This window comes from Cimex lectularius, unplaced genomic scaffold, assembly GCF_000648675.2.
Source record: "Cimex lectularius strain Harlan isolate CLEC.00 unplaced genomic scaffold, Clec_2.1 scaffold246, whole genome shotgun sequence".
In the NCBI taxonomy this organism is placed as follows: Eukaryota; Metazoa; Arthropoda; class Insecta; order Hemiptera; family Cimicidae; genus Cimex; species Cimex lectularius.
This window is the reverse complement of record NW_019392852.1, coordinates 605,836-626,168: the sequence shown is the minus strand read 5'-3', so window position 1 is coordinate 626,168 and position 20,333 is coordinate 605,836.

Sequence of the window (20,333 nt, the reverse complement as noted above, 5' to 3'; positions counted from 1 at the left end):
TTAATTTCACGAAATAAAGAGAAATTAATAATTTTTTAATGCGATTCTTTGTGATATATGTGCTGCATTATTCAGTCCTAATTACGTTGTGTGTTCCGACAAATTGTCTTTGAAAATTTTATCCACAAAAGTTAGTTAAACGAGAAAAACGGCAAGAAAACAAGAAAACAGGGCACAAGTTAATCATAATGAACAATTTGATGTACGCAATGCTTTTGTTTACTTTGGCCGTTAGCGATCATTTTGTTGGTATAATCCCGCATACCATATGGAATTTCATAATTTAAGACAGCTAGCCAAGATAATTTTTTATTAATAAAGACAGCTCAAAATTATCAGAAACCTAACTGGGGGACAAAGCAGACATCATGGAGAAATTTCTCAGTTTAATTTTACAAATTTATGCTATGAAATTGGCTAAGTACAAACTTTGTATATATAAACGTTTAATTGGAAAATGTATCTAGATCGCGCTTAAAAGCCCAGGTCTTACGCACAAGCATGAATATAATTAAATATTTTCTGCTAATTATTCGGAGATCGTGAGATGCGGTCTGGTTTAGAAAAACATTTTCTTTATCGTGCCAACGTTTAGATCATCTTCAGGGCTCAAAGTGTTTGTTTTCTGCATAATTGTGCCATTCTTGCGTGTCGGGTTGAGAGTGCCCCGCACGCAAGAATGGCACAGTTACGAAGAAAACAAACACTTTGAACCCTGAAGATGATCTCAATAAAGATCGAAACGTTGGCACGATAAAGAAAATGTTTTTCTAAACCTACGTCACACCATACTGCATCTCACGATCTCCGAATAATCATCGACTAACGGTCATTAATTACCACACATTTTCTGCTCAGTTCATTGGAACCGACTGGTTTCGAAGCCCTCGGTGAAGAAAATAATCAAAACCATTATGTTTAACATGATAGTGTTCGACTGGGCATTCTGGCTCATTGAATTATTCCTTAAACTTAAGGGGAAAATGAGTCAAAATGATTAAATTATTGTAGTAAATTATGTAGATTTTGCATATTTATTACAGGTGTAGATGTAAACTGCAGGATATTATTAAGAAAATATTATTTCAAAGTATTAAAGCTACGAATGTTTAATAGCAATCTTTGTCACGAACTCAGAAACGATAAATACGCGAATAAATCAAGAAAAAAAGTAATATTACAAAAAGAAAGAAAAAGATTTATAAGGTCATATATACAGTATAACTGGTTAAGAAAACAGTATTTCCACGCCGCTTGTTTGAACGGAGGAAAAAGATTATTTAAGAGGGCAAGAGGGCTACAAGGAGAGAAAAAAAAGTGGAGTTTGGTCAGAGGGGTGGGTCCTATGAAATACACATAACCGGAGGCCGAGCGAAGGGTTTAGGACTTATTATATTTGCAATTCCATATTTACAGAGGAAAAGGGGTCCCGGAGTTCTGTTTGTCCAGACAACCTCACAGCCCAATCCTTAATAGAGCGATAAGAGATTATCACTCTCCTCCCCTGTGAAACTGGCCGAAAGACCACGGATCGCCATCGCAATACTTTTCCTATGTTGTTATAGCAAGAATGTTTCAAGAGCAATAGGTCTACTTTTTTCGTTCCCCTGGTCGTGAATTATAAACAAGATTGTTTTATCATTGGAGCTCAACTCAGCTTACCGTATGAAAAAAATGGTATTTAGCACAAGGATGAATCATAAAAAAATAAATTAAATAAAAACCAAAATAAAAATCTCGTTTCGATATGCATTTTTGAAAATAAAAAATAATTAAAATTTGAATTAATCATTTTGAAGTCGCTTGGAAAACATCAATTAAAACCAAATTAACTGCAAAAAGTAATGAAAATATGAGCTTTGCCAAAAGAACAACAAGAAGAATAAAAATAAATATCTGCGTGTTCGGGAAAGTCAAAGAGAAAGAGATCGTGAAAACTGAGTGTGAAAGAGAGAGAGAGAGAAAGAGAGAGAGAGAGGGGGTGAAAAGTGAGTGAGTGAGAGAGAGGGTGAAAAGTGAGGGTGAGAGTGAAAGAGAGAGAGAGAAAGAGAGAGAGAGAAAGAGAGAGAGAAAGAGGGTGAAAAGAGAGTGAAAGAGTGAAAGAGAGAGAGAAAGGAGGAGAGAGGGGAGAGAGAGAGGGAGCGAGGGTGAAAAGTGAGTGAGCGAGAGAGAGAGGGTGAAACGTGAGTGTGAGAGTGAAGGAGAGAGAGAGAGAGAGAGAGATGGAGAGAGGGTGAAAAGTGAAGGAGAGAGAGTGAAAAGGGAATTTAATAGTGAAATAGAGAGAGGGGGTGAAAAGTGAGTGTGAGAGTGAAAGTCAGAGAGACAGGGTGAGGGAGAGGGTGAAACGTGAGTGTGAGAGTGAAGGAGAGAGAGAGAGAGAGAGAGAGAGAGAGAGAGAGAGAGAGAGAGAGATGGAGAGAGGGTGAAAAGTGAAGGAGAGAGAGTGAAAAGGGAACTTAATAGTGAAATAGAGAGAGGGGGTGAAAAGTGAGTGTGAGAGTGAAAGTCAGAGAGACAGGGTGAGGGAGAGGGTGAAAAGTGAGTGTGAGAGTGAAGAAGAGAGAGAGAGATGGTGAAAAGTGAGTGTGAGAATGAAATAGAGAGAGAGAGAGAGAGAGAGAGAGAGAGAGAGAGAGAGAGAGAGAGAGAGACAAAAAGAAAGAGAGGGAGAGAGGATATAAAGCTCTAATCTATTAAACCTGATAGTTTTTGTAATAAATCCATTTTTTCTTCGTTAATGTAAATCTAAAAATCATTAATGTCATTCCGTTTCATTATCTGTCACTGAGTGTCTGTAACCCAAAAGTTTTATTCACCTATTGTTAATCAAAAGGATCCCTTTTCTTCGTCAAACGTTAAGAAATAAGACCACCAGCTTTTTAAGGATTATAGCATTATATCGTCGGTAATAAAATTATCTGCCAAAATACCCCACACAATAAATTGCCAAGAGGAAGCATTCTCCGCAAAAATAATGTGATGGAATAAATAAAATAATAGCCCGTTTAAATTGATAATCAAATTCATGTTGGGCGGAATCGCTTTGATTATCGGTGTGATTTTAATCCGAATCAGCAATATTTAATCAAATCATGACGTATTTGTTTCAACGGAATTTTTATAATTTTTTTTCTTGCTTCAAGTTGATGAGGCCTCTTCTGGGCAGTAATGTGGATTGAACAAATTCATTAATGTCATCCGGAAATTAATTATTAATGCACTCGAAATCAGATGTATTGTGTGCCATAGTATGTTCAAAATTTGGTCCCATAGTGATAAACCTGTAATTTGATCGATAAAGGTCATTCAGTCGTTGGGCTTACGCGTTATTTTTCTGTTGGTGACTTAGTCTGATTAGGTCAATCTTTCTTTGGGCCATATTTTCTTCTTTAAATTGTATAACGTTTGGATGGGAGTATTAAAAATTATATGAAAATACGAGTTTGTGACAAAGACTAACTAGATGGGAAATAGAGAGTGATAATGTGTGTGTGTAAGTGGGTGGGAGAAAGAGAGAGAGAGAGAGAGAGAGAGAGAGAGAGAGAGAGAATAATCACGACGAATGCTCATTGAATAAGAGATGAGGGAGTAGTGTAAAGTAAATTATTTTCTTTAATTCGTGAAATATTTTGCTGAAGTATCTCCAGGTTAAAACTAATATTCATACAGTATCTAATAAAATTGTAGCTGCAAATTCTAAAGAAGTCGTAAACTATTTCATTGGTGTTGGTTAATCCAAGGAAACACCGTCTCGGCTTTTATTATTTTTCAACCTTCTCACCCTTAATACTGAGCCACAAATCCCTTTCTTTAAATAGAGGATGTTTTGTTAAAAAGGATTTTTTCCGAGAAGGGACTATTGTGTTCTCGTAGAAATGGGAGTCGGCATTTTCTCAAAGATTATGCGCTTATTTTTCACACCGCCTTCAAATTGAAATGTAAAGCAAACTCTATATAACTGGCGTAATTCAACTTTGCATTTTATCTTTTAACAGATATTTCTTGTTATCGATTGTTCGGCTTCTGGCCTATCATGATTAAGTCCTTTGAATCTACCAAAATTTTTAGTTACTATTCTTAAATAAATATTGTTAAAAATGCTTCTTTTTTATACATGAAATGTAAACTTCTAATATAACACTCAATTAAAAAAATAGGTAAGAATTTATCGTCATAACACATTATCTGTTTGTCTGTTTTAAAATTTATTTAACCTATTTAAACTAGTTTTTGTAATCGTCATACCAGTTCTAAAATCCGCGGAACAGCAATCGATAAAATTATCGTAAAGCAATAGTGGAAAGTACCACAGAATTGACCGTAATTAAACCTCAACTGGTGATCCGATTCAATTACACTAAAACCCCCGACCGCTCATGTCAGGAATATTTAAAAAATTACGACCGATAAATTTCAAAACTCTTTTCACTCGGGGTGTAAAAACCTGGATGGCTGAAGGTCTACTGTTGATTTCTCAAAACGCTGCAAGACTATGGTCTTTTTTAATTCGACTGGAAACACACTTTAAAATCAGAAGCTATATAATATTATTATATTGTCTTAAACTTTCAAGTCAGTTTTTACTGTACTCTTGGCTTATTGTTGTTATAAATTACACATTTGTTAAAAGCTTTATCAATTTAGAGCATGGAGTTTATTAAATAATCATTTATTCACATACTGGCCAAACACTATTTAAGAAGAATATAACACACACAAAATAAGAACTATGAACAATTAGTTTAATGGAATTGAGCTGAATGAAAAGGAATTCATTTTGAATTTGCTTTAGAGTTCTAAATTGTCACATGATGGCTAAAAATTATGACATTCATTCATATTAACCAAAAGAAGAAATCGTTAAAAAAGTTTTAAATGTAATGTATGTATGATTAGGCGTTCGTTGATACGTCGCTCATCACTGTAAGGTAAAGGTCTCGAGTTCGAAACAAATGCGGTTGTTTTCAAAAACACCGGCTCCCCGAGTGTTTATATAATCTCGTACTTGAAATACCCTCACTAAAAAAATATATATATATTAGTATAAATATTTACTAGAATGATGAAACGTTATATTTACCAATATTATGATCAAAAATTATATTTTGAAATTAATTTTATGTAGGAAATAAAAGTAATTACAGTAAACGGCACTTGAACACCCAATCAATTTTGAATTTAGCATAGGATGAAAGCACAGTGAATTTCACGTACAAGTGTTTTTGGCACAGCTAATTACTTACAGAACACTTAATTTTACAAACTGAATAATATGTTTTAATTATACATATTTAATAATACATTCAAAAAGTACAAGCAATGGGAACAATTGCTTTCATTTATTCTATGGAAAATATTTGTGTTATTATAAAAATAATTGATGCCTGATTATTGCCAATGTTGAAATAATGAATTTTTTGTATTGTATGCTCATTTGTCTATTTAAATTTCAGAAAGGATAAAAAGTGTACTGCAGGTACAAATACTGTAACTAGATGGAAATGAGGAAAGTCATTCTTCAAAGGAAAGTTTTGGATTTAAAAAAGAGGTAGAAACAATGCAGGCATTGCTCGTGTTTTGGGGATGGTGTGGGGAATGAGAAATCGGTCGAGATATATTGCAATTCCAATGTAACTTCGCCTGAGAGAATCCTTTTGATAGTCCTTTCGTTCGTATATATTTAGGTATGCAAATCCTTTGCCGGGGAAATTGTCAGCCTCCGCCGAAACTTAAATTGGATTATAACATTGCTTTATCAGTGTTCCAGTTCCACTCTTCCGGAGGCAAGTGGCATAGAGGATAGCTCATCCCGGGAAGGGGAGTTTACCCAAGTTGCACCAACTATTGTAAGCCCGGTTGAACAGTTCGGGCGACGAAGAGCGATTTAACTAGTTACATGTTTCCCCCAATTGAAAACCCATCCTCATCCGTTGGGGGTTCAATCCCGATGCAAGAGATTGGTCGAATTTGCATATTTGAAATGACGCTTTAATGCCGGGTAATTAAAGGACTCCCTGTTTCCAGGGATCCATTAAGCTTCTCCGTTGATGCTATGCGAGTTGACATATTTGTTTCATAAAATTAAAAACAAAACAAACAATTAAAGATTTCAAGGAATAAAATACCATTTTGTCACTATACTATTGGATTGGATAAATTGGACACAATATGAAAAATTAAAATTTAATAGCATTTGCCTTAAACTGTTTAAATTGTTTTCTCAAGATTTATCGTCTTGATAATTGATCTAATGCTATAAATAAATTTTATTTTTTTATGACAAGAATCCGATCTTCAAATAAGAAAGAATTGTTGGAAATTGTGTATTATAGAAAAAGATTTACTCAAATAAGGTATATTTTTCATTAAATAATAAAACGGTAACTGTAATATTCAAGTAAATAATAGTTCAAATAAGCTTAAAGTACAAATAATCAAAATTACCCAGAATAAATTAATTCTTTTTCAGAATAACTGTTTACATTAACGTACTTTAGTAGACTTAACAAAAATAAATGTGACTGCAAACAAATAAAGTTTAAAACTCATTACAAATAAATCCATTACAAAAAAAAATAAAATACATAGAGAGAGAGCGAGAGAGAGAGAGAGAGAGAGAGAGAGAGAGAGAGAGAGGGAGAGAGATAGAGAGTGAGAGATAGAGAGTAAGAAATAATTTTGTGTGTGTGTGTGTAAGAGAGAGGGAGTGAAAGAGAGAGAGGGTGGGAGGGAGAGAGAGTGAGAAAGAGAGAGAGAAAAGGAGAAGTACAAATAGGTAGTTTGATAAAAAAAAAAAAAAAAGAGATATTAATATTCCCATAAATAAATAACTGAGTAATAACGCATGTGGGATGTATGTTGGATAGTAGTTGGACAGATAATGGATGGGTAGGTTGGTTGGTTGAATAATATATTGGTAGATGTATGGAGGTAGATAAATAAGATGACAGTTAGAATATTATAACAATGGAGGCAGAGTTAACGATGTGTCATTAAATAACTTAAATTGATCTGTAATCTCAGTTTCTTTTTCTGTACAAACTGACGTGTTTACCCTACGTTTGAAAGATATGATAAAACTAGACATTTAATCAATTCCCTAAGGGAAATGATAAATTCATCGGATATGGTAAAATCAATGCTTAAACAAATCAAGTGATTTGATCGAAGCTGAACTTCTTTATTGAAATTAATACAAGTTGAACCAGGGTCCGACTTTATTTCAACTCCTTTATCAGAATGACAAGCAGTTGAGTGAGAAGAAAAAGTATTTTATATTATTTGCGGAATGAAAACTTATGGAGCTCATTGATGAGTCATTTGTGCACATTGGGTGCCGGTAATATGTAAAAATATGGTGGAAGGAGGATATACGTGGAGAATTCTATGCTATTTATGCCACAAAAAAGTTAAAATAAAAGATCATGCTGCAAAGAACCAGAGAATCAGCTGAAGTAAAAGAAATTTAACGACGTTTTTAAAGTTTTCCACCATTTTAATTGACATGCCTAAGTAGTTAGCGGTCCACATGATGCGGAAAATACTACAAGAATCGATTTAAACGTGGAAAACAGTTTAATTCAAATTGATGCAAGTTGACAATCTTAGAAGTATTAATAGCACGATTTAAAGGTGGAATCGTATTATTTTATACTGTTTTGCATGGAGGAATACGATTGAGGGTCGCAGACAAAGAGGGCGACCGGGAGACTAATGGAGAGGCTGACCGCTTCAATTTTTTATCTTTCCCGTTGGAAAAGCCTTGCCCTGTATATTTCACAGTGGGCCATGCACTAGAAAATTAAAGGGGCGACGGTAAATTTTGCATTCGGGGTGAAGCGGGAGAAAGGAAGCCGGTACCAGGATGAATTGAGGGCCTATGTTAAATACAGACTCGGTCTGTTCCTCTTTCCTTCTCGTCCGGCGTTGCTCGGCTGGTACCGCAGCACACTGTAAATAATGCAAGACTCGCGGTGAAACTGCAGGAAAGTAATTCAATATAGACCACGCGGTTCTACACCGGGGAGCACCAGATACGGGCATAATTGAAAATAATTCACGTTAACAAAATTGAAATTTTGACCCCAATATACAGGGAGGAATTTTAATTGCATCTATGTTTGAGTTACGTTGTTCGACAGTGAATCTGAGTTCTTATGGGAATGTTGTGATCCATTTTAGAACCTATTTTAGTATTAAATATCTTAAAATGTTTTCAGAGATGAGGCACGTCAGAAAAAAACAGTTCGTCAAATTTTTCATATAATTGTGTATTTATACTGAATGCGTTCAAATACAGCAAAATTAAAATTTCAAATATCAATTATAGACCAGATCAAACTGAGCATTCTATTGCAGAAATATCTTATGTATGATAAGAGTGATACTTCACTGGATTGTTCAACTAAATAAACTGAATTTTTTTCAGATTTGTCTCACGTTTCTTTGTAAAAATAAATTGCTTTTTTTATTTACCATTTGGTTTTAATAGTTTAATCTTTTTTAAAGATAATTTGATAAAGATAGTGATATGTAATAATGTAAAGATAGTAATAATGTTAGACTCTCGGCTCGTAGACCACGCGGTCGTGAGTTCGATTCCTACCGTCGCCTCTGGCCCTTTTTTCACGATACCCCCTCTCTCCAATACGCATAATATATGGTCTGCCTTGATTAATTTGCATAATACATAAGGCCATTAAAAAAGGGATAATTTCAAATTAACTGCTTCAATTCAAAAACTTTTTAAGCACGGATTTCGACAATGTTCTGATAGCTCAACGACCGTCGGATCTCATTTGACTGGGGTTAATGCATATGCAAAAGGGGAAAAAACATGTGTTGTTATGACAGAGCTACAACACTGAGGATTAAATTAAAATCACGATTTCCCCGAGGCGAAATGAAAAAAATTATGGCTTATATTTGTATATATTTTTTATGTATATATGAAAGAGATAAATTTCTCTCTCTCTCTCTCTCTCTTTTTTTCTCTATTTCATGACGTTCTCTTAACCCCCACGGACAATTGTAATTATACCGTTTGAGGAATTTATAAAAGAAAAACAAATGTTGTATATTTGTATGAAAGTTTTTTTTTTCATTACAAAACCTTATAAAAACCAAACTTTCGAAATATAAGAACCATACAGATTTAATATCCTGTTATGGAAAACTTCTTAAAAAACGTAGGTATTAAAAAACCTAGTTTTGTAAAAAAAAGATATCGTTATATTGTAAAATAATTTATTTTTCAAACAGCAACATTTCACAAAACCTACATACTTACAAATTTTGGGAAGATTACAGTGATGAGGATCGTGTTTACCTGCAAAATAAAAATTAATTTTCATAAAAATGGTAGCTTTAGTTGCAATTAATCAATTAATTTTTACTCTTTATACTACTACTTACAAAAATACATCGTTTTGTTTATATCATGATTGTAAGTATATAATAATAATAATAAAATTTAACATTAAATAGGTGGTGTGATATTATGCGTCTCTGTATGACCCCCAAACAAAGCCTCACGAATATCATTCACAAACAGGAGGAAATTTATTCTAAAAAACACCCTATTCAAATATATGTATCGGATACGTATTTATTAATTGTATATAATATTCAGTTCTTCAAGGAAAATATGTAAACTGACTATGAAGAAACGTAGATAAAATAGTACAAACAGTAAGGCCTCTAAAAAGTGCGTGCTAAAGATTTTGTAGTAAAACTTGGGGTATTGATCCAAAGATGGTTTCCTGGTTATATAATAAGGATTACACCTAGTGCAAGATCTTGGAACGTTGGAAAAGATTCTTATCTAATTTCAGCAACGTACATGGCACTGGGATTGCCAACGTTGCATACATGCGTTTGAGGGATTTGAAAATGCAAAAAGTCTCTTAGAACAAAAATAATAGCTGACCTAAAAAACCATTATTTTTTAATATTTTTTTGACAAGCCCTCATTTATTCCAACATACAGATTTACACAGTTTGGTTGAAACAAGCGTTAAGAGGATTTGACTCAGCCCATTATTGCTACACAATAATAGCAACACACAACAAACAAATCTAAACTAATATATACAAATATTTTAAAAATTTTATGACATGATCTACACTATACTAAATAACTTTTATATGCATGGATAATTGGAACGTTAACGTATTGTTTAACGAACATAATTACTTATTATTCAATGAAACTAATTCTGTATTTATGTGTCTCCCTATCATAGTTCATCAATTTATTCCGTCATTGTTGTCCGTTCAGATACATAAACATTACTGTCCTGATAAAATTTCTGTGATTAACTGTTTCAGGATTAACTCACATGATTTAGAGCAAACGCAGAGAAAATGATGTAGGTCTTCTTTTACAATGTAATAACACGTGATACACGAAACAGATGGTTCACTATATCGAGTCTGCTCAATTTGAGTTTTTCTACTATTCTTTCTATAATCCGTTTTTGTCTGTCTCCTGGCTGAAGTTGCTAAGCAGATAGTACAATTTTTCTTAACAAATTTTTTGCGAGAATATTGATCTATGTTTGGGCATATCCAACATTTTAGGATATAGTCATAATGCAATCACAATGTGTATAAAAACAAGTGTTCATATTCAAGAAACAGGGCGGCAGAATTTTTCATCATAAAATTTTAACAGGAAAAATAGGATGATCGAAAATAGAACAAGGAATCGGAGAAATCTCAAGGCTACAAACGGTCAATTTTCCAACCTGATGTCCATACACAAAAAACACATAAAAGGAATTAAAAGTTTAGAGAATATGAGGGCGATGAAAAATTTGGGAGGGATCTTGTCCCCAGTGATTAAAAGAAGAATTTTAAAGAAATTAAGATAGTCTTTTTAAAAAACTATATATATAAAATGAAACGAACACGCGGTGGTGTGTTGCAGAATGGAGATGTAAAAATGTAAAACAAAATATGTGTTTCTTGTCTAAATTTTTTACGTTATAAACTTTAAACAAATGGATAATCACATAAAACAAAATAAAAATAAAAATAAAGTTACCTTTACAACAAAAATCTTCTAGCGCTGAAGTTGATAAAAATGATATACAATAAATTTAAAATCAGATGAACAATAAATTGGGCACCACTTAAAAAAAGGTGAATTAAAATAATCGAAATTATCTTCAACCCTGGTTTAAATCAGAGTCTTCTCGAAAAGAAAAAAGGCTCCTTCCTTGTTCAGACCAGTCTGAGTTCTGCCCCCTACTACGTCGATCTTTTGTCTTCTTGTCGGTGGAGAGTACTCGCGGGAAATTTCAAAATGATCGTTACAAGATATATATCTGCTCATACAGCATTGAAGAATATAAGCTCAACCTTGAACTAAAGCTAGTCTAGGAAGTCGTAAGGTCCTACTCCTCAAAACCTAAATTCGATAACTCTCATCTGACAAAAACGATTGAAGGCAATGAACATGCTGGCAAATTTAAAAAGTAAGAGCAGCCTTTTCACAATCTGAACTAGAATCGTAAATTGGAATGTCACAGTGCATGATAAAACGGAACTGAACAAATGAACGGAGATATAATTGACCACACCCTGGATAAAAAGTAGAAATCACTAAAACGGTTGCTTAACATTTCTACCTGGAAAAGAGAAATTGTACCCTGCAAGAATTAAGTAAACTAATAGGCTAGGAAAATAATATTAAATATTCATTTAATAATATTCTATTCAACTACCACCGCAAAAATTGAAAAAAAAAAAAAACCTGCCGACCAGAGAACAATAGTCCGGAAACAGTATAGCCACTTCGGACAATTCCGATCCTAAGCCTCGGATAGTTAGAAAAGTGGAACACCAAAAAGTTCTCAAATATCTTAATAATTGATCTTTTTTGTAAGGTATTGGTTGAAATGAAAAAGTTAGTGTCACGAGTGGGACCTTCGGCTGGGTGGGTTCGAATCCCGTTCGTGACACTAACTTTTTCATTTCAACCAATACCTTACATAAAAAGATTAATTAATTGAAAGAAGTTATTTGGTCAATTGGACGTCGAAACAGTATATCTTAATAATAATAAAACAACAGAAACTTCTTCTATACTATTTTTTAAAAACATTATTACTTCATATGTTGGCATTTCAAAATGAGGAAAACGGATTTAAATTGCTCGTTAAGTTATATGATTAATTATCCTTCGGTGTGAGGCTGAATTTTTTACTCCACTCGTTTACAATTCAGCCAGAAGATCAATTATTTAAAGAGAAACACCTTAGTTTCGCCAAATTTTGAACAATCCTGTCAGAAAATGACGCTGGTTCATTAAATAAATTGGTTGTCAAAAGATGAATCGATGAATGAAGACGGAGGGTCGGATTGGGAAGGGATGGGGAGTTTGTCAGTGCTAACTAACTTAATTCTTCCCAGGACATTTCTTGTGATCACTTTTACTCCTTTGCCCAGCTTACGCTCCTTACTCATTTACAATCATTAATTGAAAGTCTTTCCCTCAGTTTAATCCCCTTCGGCTCCAAGGGGGATGGTAGGGGAGGAAATAAGTTGGACGGGATGGTGGGATGGGTCTGAATGCTGTTTCAAAATTCACAAAGTTAATCGACTAAAACGAGTAAACAATTGATGCATTTACATACTCCAAAAAAATTGCTTCAAAAAATAATTTAACCTGCTTATTTATATATACAGATGGCTGTGAAATTGAAAATGTGGAAAATATTGCCACGTTGTGTGTTACCATCTTTATTTTTAATCACTTATTTCCAGTTTTCACAATAAATTTGGGCAAGATCCTTAAAATCCAAATCCAAATATGCACATTTAACATTTAAAAATATACTTTATCCGTTAAAGAACAGCTAGTAAACTTTACCCTAAAATTAATTGACTGTTTAGACATTTAAATAATTGCAGATTCACACAATTCTATTTACTTGTGATATGTACCTGCATAAAATATTTGTATTTAATACAAGAAGTCAATAATTAAATTCACTAATTTCGTGGTCCGCTAGACCAATTAATATATTACGATTAATTAAGGTTTTTAGTTGAGATAAAAAAGTCAGTGTCCTGCAAAAAGTGCTCCTGTGTAAAAGGAGGAAAAATTCGAAAGGTGGGGGGGGGAGATGGGAAGTTAGTGTCCGAGTGGATCGAGGTCACGGTAGCTCAAGTGGTAGAGCAGTGGCGTATCTAGCCGAAGATCGTGGGTTCGAATCCCGCTCGTGCCATTGACTTTTTTATCTCAACTATAAACCTTAATTAATTGCAAGTCAATAATGTTTGTCATTAACATAAAAAAATATTTCCTTGCATCATCTTTCGATATTAAATTTTTTAATAAAGGATAAGTCCAATTAGAAAGATTATAATGTTAACCATCGTGCATTAAATATTACTGATAACGTGTGGTGATTATTGATAATTGACCAGTTTAAAAATGTAAATATTTATTTAATAATCAAACGAAGGGTTTTAAGAATAATTAAATTACGAAGTAATTTATTGTGAACAAGATCGATCTCGACTCGTCGATACCGAGATCCTCTCCCGAGGTTTTAAGACTGATGATTTTTTTATTAATTTTAATTAAGGATTAAAATGAAAACAAACTTTTATATATTAATTATATTATATAATTAATTCTAACACAATGCAATGATTCAATGGAGGTGGTATGGTCGGCAGAAAAGTTCACACATATCAACAGTAATGTCGGAAAATATGAATCGAAGACGAGGCATCATACATACCCAACTAAGAATAGATCATATGAGATTAAAAAACCATCTTACTTGGCCAAAGCCCGAGTATGTGTTACAGTTAATTGTGGGTTGTCATTACTTGGCTCCATATAGTCATCATTGTGATATGAGAATTGTTCTTGCGCACGATGGCGATTATTTGAAGGAAACAAAGGCAATTTTATTGTGTATAGTACTTAGTAGATATCTCGTTTTGTGATTATTGAAAGTGAAGGTATTTAGTAGAGTGTATGTGCTGCTTGAGAAGCCCCAAGGTAGAATATTGAGTACTTCACCACCATATGCGAGTGGTTGATATGTAAATAGGAAATAATGTATTTAAGAATGAATGAGAATGGGAATGTCAGAACGGCTAAACTGCAACCTAATTTTTGACATCCCTGGAGCTAATATCTACTGCGGCACAGATAAAACTGATGTCTGATCCAGGACTGCCAAAACACCTAACTGGTAAATAAGTCATAAACTCTAACAAATCAAAAATATTTGTTGTATTTATATAAAATATATTAACTTAAAGGTATTAATGTACAAGGTGTCAAAAAAAACAAAACAAAAAAACAATAAGCATTCAACAAATTATTGTGTATAATTTTGTGATTTTATGAACATTACACGTTTCATTAGCTCTAGTAGTTTCAATATGATTTTTTTAATTGCAAGACGGTCCATATATGACGGATCTCTTTGAAAAAATTATATAAAAATTAAATTATAATATATTGTATAATTTATCGGTGAAACCTCATCATCATGAAAATATAATCATGAAGTTCGGCATTAAAACCCAACATTGTTTATACATTTATGAAAATGTTAAACTTTTGTTTCTGAACACTGAGCAACACAATTTAATATTTTCCTGTGTTAGAAAGGGCAAGAAAAATCACGTTTTTTATTGCTCAGTTATAATAAATGTACAACAAACGTTTATTGTTTAAAGTAAGAAACACTTGCTTTGGGTCCATCAGCAAAGGTAGCACGTCTAGGTCAAGTTCATTTCTTCATAAAACATATTTTTTCGCAATCGTGTTATTTCACAATATTAGGAAGCCAGCAAGTTTGATTGTGTATAACAAGGAAACTTTTCTGACCCAAGATAAACAGAACGAACAGCCAGAAGTGACCGGTAACCGTCTAATTGCTGACAACAAATTTAGGTTTTGAAGTTCCGCCCAGAGATCTAATGATGGTTTTACTAAAGTGCTGTCAATAGTTTTGTTATCATTGAGTAATCCCTTTCTCCTTGTTTGTCTTTGACAGATCATTGTTGAAATTGCCTCGTTGGTATTTGTTCAAATGGAAATAGTTTATATCTATAAATGTAATGTAGATCATATATTTTTATGCGACCTTTATTGTATTTAACGATATGTACATGTCGGATTTTTAGAAATATAAAAATACGATAAACCCCAAGGGTTAAGAACGAAATATTTTTTAACCGATCTACTGGAATGTTCATTACGATTTATGCGTCAATTTTTTTAAAAATAATAATAAAACCGCCCAGTAAACTTCAGTAGTAAGAAAAATGGGGGCGTCAATAGCTGGTTTAGGCGTTGACACGGCGCTCATCACTGTAAGGTAAAGGTCCCGGGTTCGAATCAAGCGGCCCTGCATCCGAACCAGGCATACTTACCAATGGGCTTTTTTTCAAAAACACCGGCACCACGATTCGAACCCACGACCTTCGGCTTGATACGCCGCTACTCTATCACCTGAGCTATCGTGACCTCGATCCCCTCGGCGTTAACTTCCCATCTCAACCCAACCTTTTGAATTTTCCCTCCTTTTTGCCATTTTTCAAATGTCGTGTATTTTATTTGATTCTCGGTGACAAATGAAATCCCGCTCGTGACACTGACTTTTTTATCTTAACTTTAAAAAAACCTTAATTAATTGAATGTAAGTTATATTTACTAATTTTAAAAAAAATATATTTACAATGTTTGGAAAATTGTTTACGAACAACCGTTAGTTGCGGAAAAACGTGAAGAATGCTATAAACAAATAGAAAAAAACAATTTTGTTTAATGTGTGATTTTGGAGAGACCGGTTGTTTAATAATTTGTTGGATTTGTGCGAAGCGGTCAAGAATGAGGTAGTTAGAAAAACATATTGTTCATTGTTTTGCCGACGTTTTGACCTTTATTGGGGACATCTTCAGGGCATAAAGTGTGGTGCTATTCTTGTGTTGTCATATTTGTGGGCTGTGAAATTGTTGTAGACAAACGTCACAAAAATATGGAAAAGGTGTTTTCACCTCTCATTCTTGACCGCTCCTCTGGTCGCCTTCTTCTTGTGTCATGATATACAATAAGTAAATATGTTTTGTCACTATCACGTGTTGTGGTGCGGGTCGCTCTTTTGTGGTGTTATGCACTTTCTATTTTGTTTTGCAATTTCATTGGTGTTCGTTTTTATAGTACATTTTTATATAATGCATTCCGCTCGTGACACTGCCTTTTTTATCTCGACTTAAAAAACCTTAATTAATTGAATGTTATTAATTGGTCAAGCGGACCACGAAAAATAGTGAATTTAATAACTTACATTTCATTTGCATATTTTATGTTGTTTTTCTTCGAATTGTAAAATTTTTAGGGGTATGGAAAAGTGCAATACATTGTATAATTAAAAACATAATAATTATTTAAAAATAAAATTGCTAAAAAAATGATAACTATTTAGCCAGTGCATACAATGACATGTAATTACATATAATATAGGAAGAGATCATAAATATACAAGTATAATACATATTTAAATATGGTTTTATTAAATTTTTTATATAATGTTCTTATATAATCCTCCAACTTACTTTTACTTTTAGTTGAAATAAGTGTTTTTTTTTGTTTTTGTTAAAAAGAGTAAGTTCCGGAAACCTATTTGAAAACTCGTATTACCCGAACCATCTTGTGATAAAAACCGAAAAAAAAAAGTTAACCAAAAAGCCAAACTCGTAAAACTCCTAGTGAGCTGCAGCAGTAGTCTGTATTTTAATTTGCGTGATTTTAAACGTTTCCCTGTCAGATTTAGTTCATCTTTCCATTTCTTTGTATGTTTCTCGATGTTTTATTTTACAAAATGTGTTTATTTGTTAATGCCTTTTTTTCAAGCAAGAAATCAAAATTATAAGGGATAATTATATATCGGTTATTTTGAGGCTAAGGCAAAGAGTGCTTGGAAATGCATCGAGGCCCTGACGGAAGCCAGCGACACAAATGACCTGACCCTGTCACGAGTCCCCGGACATTCGGAGCATAGAGTCAACGAAAAGTTTGACATGTAGCCCAAAAAGGGAGCCAACATGGGCTCTATGGGCCTTTAACCCTACTGCTGCCTAGCAGCCTGCCACAAAAGAGGATACATCTTAAAATGGATCCTTAATGACTACAGAACCTGGTGGTACAATATCACAGGTATGAAGCACGGGAAGAGGATTCATAAAAGGGCCATCGACAAAACTAACAAAAGAATTGCTGGAAGGCAACCGCAACCGAACCAGGATTCTGGTTGGACTCCTGACGGGGCACTACCACTTAAGAAAGCACATGCACCGGATAGGAGTACAGACAGAAGGAACACTGTGCAGATACTGCCAGGAAGAGGAGGAGACCGCAGAACACATTTTATATTTATGGTTTCTTAAGGTTCTTGCAACTAGGGGAAGAAAAACCACAAGCAAGATCTTACACCAAGGAACCGCTGGCAAAGCTGTGGAGGCTGGTTAATAGCCTGAAGCTGGCCAGTGAGTTATAATTAACAGAGGAGCACAATAGATCTATTTAGGTCGAGGTGCAGAAGGCCTTTTGGCTGCCCCTCTTATCCCTATATTTATCTCTACATATAATTAAAAGAAGAGATCGTATAGTACATATTTAAAAAAACGCTTCGAAGGTGAATATGCTTTAATTAAATTATGTTATATAAAGCTCTTATATAATCATCCAACTTACTTTACTTATAGTTTAATTAAGTTAAAGAGTCAGTTCGGGAAACCTCTATTTTTTCCTATTTGAATACTTGTTTTCCCAAACTATCTTAAGATAAAAACCGAAAACAATGTACAAGTTAACCAAAAATCCAAGCTCGTAAAACTCCTAGTGAGGTTCCAAAGTCTCCATTTTACTTTGCGCGATTTTAAACTTTTCGCTGGCAGATTTAGTTCATCTTTCCATTTCTATGTATGTTTGACGATTTCTCTTTTCAGTTTTCTCTTATAAAATGTGTTTATTTGTTAATGACTTTTTTCAAGCAAGAATAATCAAAATTATAAGTGTTAATTATATATTGGTTATCACGTTTTGAAAGGTATAAACGGATAAACTATCTGATTAACATAACGGGCATTTTCGAGCAGGACCAGCACAATTTTTATGGTTATTCAGCCTAAACTTCTAAAGTGACTTGTTATAGCGGACGTGATGTATTTTTGAGGCGTTGGTCACCCTCCAGGAGTCGATTTGTACATTTCTCAGGAATCCTAGTCACGTAGCGCCATGCAGCTGTGTCCACTCGGCCAACTCTATCAAAGTCGACGGTCATTCTAACTTGTATGACATAACACTGAAAGTTTGACTCAAGAAACGATGGATTTTAACGGATCTCTCGATTATAAACTTGACCGATTGTTTAACGCGGTGTTGGTAAAGAAATACTTACTCTCTTTCCCACGTCTATCCGGCTGTATCCATTTTTTGGAAATCTGTTGAAAATTCCTGTTTTAGAGACGTTTCCGACTTCTCCCCCAACGTATCCCATAAGGAGAAAAAAAGAGAACCTACCGGAAAATTCCAAATGGGTTGTGAAGGAAAGGGGGAAGTAGACAAACGGCTTTTCTTCCACCATTAATTACAAGTCTTGGAAGATACAGTGCGGGGGTTTCGTCGGGCCTGGAAGGGGGTATCTTACATTAGAGTCTCCCGTTCCGTCCAAGATTAATTGTAGGACAAATCATGACGTGATGGGCACAATAGGCGTCACCGACCTTCATTGTTCACTTTGGCCGACAAAAGAAATCTCTTAGACTCCCCGTCAAGAAATATAATTAGTTATCTCGCGGGTAAGTCTAAGATAAACTTTAGAAGTACTGGTTATCACCCCTTTTAGATTTTGTCTTTTGAGTAAACCTGGATCTAAGACGTAGATCACTGTCAGCTCTAACATATAAATTTTTCTTTTGATTTTCAATAAATGTAATACATATTATAATTCCAATATATTCCAAATATATACTATTTTTTTCTGTAAGTTTAAATAAGGCAGTAAAATTTGAAGAGGAATTTTATTTAGAACAGGATATCGTTTGACCACAATAGTGATATAGTTTAGGATTCCTTAGTCTTGACTAATTTGTTTATTACTTTACCGATGGTGGATATTTTAACATAATTGGAAAACATATTAGCTGGTAACCCAGCAAGACCAGAAATGATCGGTGAAGACCAAATTAGAGGCTCATCAACCCAAAGAATCCCATCAACCCATCGACCTATAAAGAACTGACACGAAACTCAAGAGCCTGACGGATTTCCTGGAAAATTGGGCGTGCCTCCCCCCTTCATCGATACAAGTTTTCCTACAAAATTATTAGGCCTTCCAGAAGCTCAATCCAAAAAGCTGGGTATACCGCTCGAAGTTAATTGAGTGGAGAACTTTTGAGTAAATTCGCAAAGCTCCAGGAGGTTGTAGTTATTAACAGTTACCAATCCAATATTTTCAAAAAATTCCGGTTCAACATTTTTGGTCATTCTGAATTTTTCATGCAGAACTTTTCCATCAATTTTGCCATGTAAATAAGTATTTTTACAACAAATTTAACGTTCTTTCAGGTGGCACAAACCAGTTTTCTACCTCAGTAATTCTGAAGTTAAGTATAAGCAATTTAGCGGACTTAAATCGAAAAAAAACCAAAACATTAAATTACTTCTTTAACATTGAGATTTGGACAGGGGTTTAAGGAGGTTTTTTGTTTTAAATGGTGAGTGGAAACACCTCTTGAAATTGTCGACACTTATCACCAGTCACCCTGTATAATAAATTTATCAATCACTTAATAACGACGCATGTTGATTTTTATTTGTAATAAGTTCGTTTAGTAATTTATGAATTAATCCGGTCGTATATTTTTGTGTACAAAATTCATCGTTAAACTGTTTTATTGTACCTGTTGCCGCGGGGACAAAATCCGTCTTGAAATCTGGAACTAAATAATCCCTACCTCAAACGAGAAACCGCTGAGGTCCCAAGGGTCTCCCACCGTATTTGCCGAGGTATATTGGCTATTGATTTTCATCTCAATCCAGAAATATGCCTCCACTTTTCCGATAAGGTTCTAAAAGCCGCCCTAACGGCCTTTGTTCACAATGGACCTTCATACTCAGACAGGATTTGTCTACTAGTAGGGCCACGACGCAATCACAAAACATTCCTTCGTAATCGGACGAAATTCTACTTCGCTTGAGCAGCTAATCCTAGGAAAAGGCTTTGTCATAACTTGAAAATTTTTAATTTATAACCTAATCACATAACTTAATGTTTTGCGTGTTCACATTT